At 44.9% G+C, this 5,125-nt stretch overlaps 1 long non-coding RNA gene across 1 annotated transcript; it reads right to left on the minus strand.

Annotated features, from left to right (window-relative positions):
- Nucleotides 1-405: 405 nt before the first annotated feature.
- LOC148002351 (uncharacterized) lies at nt 406-4,812 on the minus strand. The gene is made up of 3 exons (XR_015634866.1): nt 4,741-4,812; nt 4,291-4,429; nt 406-3,414 (listed from the first exon to the last, which is right to left on the minus strand). It is a non-coding gene; the product is annotated as an uncharacterized LOC148002351 (long non-coding RNA).
- Between the last annotated feature and the right edge of the window lie 313 nt (nt 4,813-5,125).

Below are 5,125 nucleotides of genomic sequence, written 5' to 3' on the forward strand. Positions count from 1 at the left end.
CGCAAGGGAGGAACAAATATCAAAACTCTGTACCCAGAAAAGCAATGGTGAACAAAACAGACATGAGTTTGTGTGCACAAGTGTGTGTGTGTTTAAGTCTGTGTGCACAAGTGTGTGTGTATGTGTGTGTGTTTGTATAAGTTTGGGTGCACAAGTGTGTGTGTGTGTGTGTGTGTGTGTGTGTGTGTGTGTGTGTGTGTCTGGGGAGGGAGAGATTGCTCAATGGTTAAGAGCACTGGCTGCTCTTGCAGAAGACCTGGGTTTGATTCCCAGCACCCACGTGGCAGCTCAGAACCATCTCTAACTCCAGTTCCAGAGGAGTACGGTTCTCTTCTGCCCTCCAAGGGTCGCGCATGTGCACGGTGCACAGACATACATGCAGGCAACATACGTACTCACAGAATAAAAATAAATAAATCATTTTTAAAAAAATTAAAGACGGACACAATCTAAAACAGACACAACAAATATTCGTGATACTTGTGGGACTCGACGGATGTAAAAGCCTGGCGGGCATTTTGGCAAGTTCCTCCTGTAAGGAAGATAAAGAATTGAGAGTTTGCAAGTCATTTTGTCTCTGTCACAACCACTTGAGTCAATCATTTTAGGGTGAAATAATTAATAAGAATAAGAATAGACATTGTGTGTTCCAGTAGAGCCTTATTTAACATTTGCATTTCATACATTTCCACGGCTACTTAAAAATGCAAAAACAATTCTCGGTTCACACAGGTCATAGGAAAACATGCGAGGACCAGATTTAGATCATGAGGTGTAGTCTGGCCCCTCTGGCTAAAAGTTAAGCCCAAAACATAAATAGCAATTAAAAATAGCACATGATCTTGAGCGTTGCTCAGTATCTGGCGTTAGGCTAAGTGTATTTTTCTCTGATAACATTACATGTGTGATTCAGCTCTCTAATGCATTCGTCTCCAGTGAGAGAAAAGTAAGGGGCACTTGGCTACTTTTCCCAGAACCGACTGTAACTAAGGGTGTGGTTACCCTCGTGAACACCGTCCATTACATCTGTCTCCTTTAAAAGAAAATGCTAAGCCATCCAGAGATGGCTCTGTCAGTAAGACGTGCAAACAGGAGGGTCTGCGTTTGATCCAGAACACTTAGAGCTAGACATGGTGACACAGGTTGTAACCCCAATCCTGGGGGCCAAAGGCAGACAGACCCCAACGTATTTGTTAAGTTCCAGATCAGAGAGAGACTCTGTCTCAAAAAGTTGAACAGTGCCTGAAGAACTATACTGGAGATTACCTTCTTTTTTTAAAAAAAAAAGATGTATTTATTGTATATAAGTACACTGTCACTGTCTTTAGACACACCAGAAGAGAGCATCAGATCCCATTACAGATGGTTATGAGCCACCATGTGGTTGCTGGGATTTGAACTCAGGACCTCGGGAAGAGCAATCAGTGCTCTTAACTGCTGAGCCATCTCTCCAGCCCTGGAGATTACCTTCTGGTGCCTATATACATTTGTGTGTGCACACATATATGAACACACACACACACAACACAATAGTAGTAATATTTATAACAATGATTAACGTTTTTAAAAGCTTCCCTGGCCACCTTGCCTCAAACTCACCCAATACAGAGTAAGAAGGAATTATCTAATCCTAGCTTGCCACTTGAAAAGAGGAAGACCGTCAGAGGGCGTTTTTAAAAATGCACTCAAAACAAAACCAACAGCCCAAAGCCTCTCTTGACCCCACTGACTGCCCCTTCCCCTGGCCTCCAAAGACTTCAGGTCACAAATCGGCAAAAGGAATCATGGGAAACCAGGAGGGCATTCTTCTCAATGAGGCAACACGTGGCCAAGAGAAGAGGCAAGTTTAACAGGCTTCTGGGCAAAGCGCATGGTGCTATTTATTGATGGGGAATGTAAGGGCTCTTTGGGGACCTCTGAAGAGTTTGGCAAGCCCCATTCCCAATAGCTTCTCTGTATTGAGAGGACTTGTGGGGCTCTGAAAGCCAAGCTGCTGAAATGTCAGCTCCCGAGAAACCTACCGGAGAAGTAGCCCAATGTATTATCCATACAAGTACGGGGAATCCGGAGAGCTACCATTCATCTGGGAGATGCCCTTACCCTGCATTATAGCTTAGATCTAGAATGTTCCCTCAAAGGTTCAGAGAACCCTTCATCCCCAGATGGTGGTGATATTGTACGTGGAACCTTGTTGGATGATATAATCAATGAGGTAGGTATGTGTCGAAATGATTTATTGGTGCCCCGCCCCTTTCTCTCCACCCCTCGTCCTTCTGCCCCGTCTGTCATGAGGTAAGCTGATATGCTAGGCCAGGCACACCCCCACCATGTTATCACACAACCAGAAACAAAGGGTAAGTCAAGACAAACCTTCCCTCCTTTAACTTGATGGCCTCGGGCATTTTGTTACAACAACAGAAAGCTATGGAGCACACTCTAGGAGAAAGTCAAGGCAGTCAGCACAGGGCTGTGACTTCTGCTTTGAAGTCACTGTAATTGGCTCTTGGTGGGTAGTCTCTCTCTCTCCTAGCTCGGTAAGTGTGTTTGGCTGTAGTAGCCTGTTCCTGAGACTAAGGAGGAGGAAATGGGTATTTCTCCCCTATTCCCTCCCTCACTCTTTCCCTCCCCCCATCCTTCTCTCTGTATGTGGGTCCTACAGAGGCCAGAAGGAAGAGCCATATCTCCAGGAAGTATAGTTACAGGTCACTGTGAGCCACTCAATTCGAGTTCCAGGAACAGAACCCAGGAACCTCTGCAAGAGCAGAAAACAAAAACAAAAACAAAAAAACAACAACAAAAAAACCACACTACTGAACCATCTCTCCAGCTCTCAGAACTGATACTTTAAAATGTTTTGATTGATGATTCTATGCATATAATGTGTTTTGATCAAATCCACCCTCCGTTCTCTCCTCTATGATCCCCCATCTCCTTTTCTTAACCGACCATGTCTACTTGGTACTGAATGCATGTTTATGACTGGAGCGTATCTACTGGAGCGTAGGTTCCCTCTGAAGGGCCTCACCCCTGAAGAAAACTGACTCTCCTTCCTTAGAAGCCAGCAGCTGCTTGCACTTCTCAGCTAAGGGTTGGGGCTTTACAGCCCACTCCCCAAACCCCATTCCCCCACTCCTACACCCATCCCTGCCCATGACCGCATTTTGGATGACTTGATTTCATGAAGGACACGTTTCAACATGCTTGGGTAACAATTGTGTAGCTCCATCTTCTTGTGGGACGGACTCCAGGCGAACAGAGGTGGCGGGGTCAGCCTCTGACTCCGTTGCCTGCCTTTGAGATCCTTTTCTCCTACTGGGTTACCTCAGTCTCACCTCAATAGGCGAGGAGGTGCCTAGTTTTACCACAACTTGACATGCCAAGGCTGGTCGATGTCCACGGGAGGCCTGCCCTTTTCTGAAGAGAAACAGAGGGGCAATGGATGGGGTGGGAGGACTGGGAAGAGAGGAGGGAGAGGAAACTACAATCCGGATGTAAAATAAATGAATGAATGAGTGAATGAGTAAATGAATGAATGAATGAGTGAATGAGTAAATGAATGAATTAGTGAATGAGTAAATGAATGAATGAGTGAATTAATGAATGAATGAGTAAATGAATGAATGAATGAGTAAATGAATGAATGAGTGAATGAATGAATGAATGAATGAATGAATGAGTAAATGAATGAGTGGATGAGTGAGTGAATGAATGAATAAACAAGCAAGCTTGGTTTAGGGAGTTCAGCTAACCATGTAAAATAAATAAGTTTATAAAAGCATTATATACATATATATATATATATATTACAAATAACACAAGTATCTTAAAGGCAGCCAGCAAGAAAATACAGATCATTTATAAAGAAATAGTCAATAAACAGACAGTGCTATCTTGCCAGAAACCCTGAAAGCCCGTTCCGAGTGAAATGGTATTTATAAAATATGAAGCAAAAAAAAAAAAGAATGCCCGTCATGCTGGTATTGTGTGCTCAGAAAAACCATCTTTCAGAAATATGAGCTACAGGAGGCATTTCCAAAAAGGCAGACACCGGAATCATTACTACCAGCAGATCTCTCTAAAACAGCTCCAAGGAGAGATTTAAAAATATATATAAAGAAAGAAAAATGATGTCACAAAGTTGGAAATATAAGAGCAGTATCAAAGATATTAGTAAAGCAGTAACTAGGAACAGGCTCTACCTATACAATAAGGTTTTATTCCCGGGCAATAAAACTAGACTTAAAATATTGGTGGGTAAAAACCACTTTCGAGGAAGACAGTGGAACACACCTGTGGTTTCCGCATAGAGAGGCTGAGGCAGGGGGACTGGGAATTCAGCCGGACTCTGACTCCTCCGAACAGCTCTAGGTTCAGGTGCATGGCCGCACTCTGTGGCTGCCGCCGCAACGATGGACTGCATTCCTGAAAACTGTCAAGAACGCTTTTGTCTCCTGTTTGGAAAGGGTTTATTTTTCACTTGACCCAAGGCTTGGAGGGGGCTGGTGGGCAGTTACAAGGCTGCCTAGTTAGTGTAGAGAGGCAGGCGAAGGTCCTGAGGCAAGTTCGCCCGGTGCCAGGCAGGGTGTGGAGGGAGCACCTAGCTGTAGTTAAGATCTTACAGTCCTGACGAGCTGCATAAGAGACGCACAATCCAGCTATTTTCATTACGAGCCGTAAGCCTAGATTGGGCAGATCTAGGGCTGCTCTAACTCCTCCCCCAGCTATGAGATCCCTTTTTACTTGCTGTTTCTCCCAGCCGTGTGGTCCTGGTCCAGAGCGGCTTCCTTCACCTTCCGTCTTCCTCTACCTGCTACTCCCCTCAACTTCCAGCCCCACCTTTCTCTCTGCACTGCCCAATCACAGACTCTAGCCTTTCACTGACCAGCTAAATTGGGGAGAAGGTTCACATGGCACCACGTGAGTAAGCGACCAGGATTTAGCATTCAAATACAAGCAGCATCAGAAAAACCCACTGTACCTTGTCATGTGTGAGGGTGCTGAAGAAGAAAGCTAGCCCAGCCCGCGGAGGTTGGTCAGGTGGTCCTCTATCCCGTGATTACATCACATCCCCCTTCCGATTCCTCCCTCTACACTTTCCCATATATGCCCTGTCTTGCTTGTTCTG

This window comes from Rattus norvegicus, chromosome 12, assembly GCF_021556685.1.
Source record: "Rattus norvegicus strain SHRSP/BbbUtx chromosome 12, alternate assembly SHRSP_T2T, whole genome shotgun sequence".
NCBI classification, from domain to species: Eukaryota; Metazoa; Chordata; class Mammalia; order Rodentia; family Muridae; genus Rattus; species Rattus norvegicus.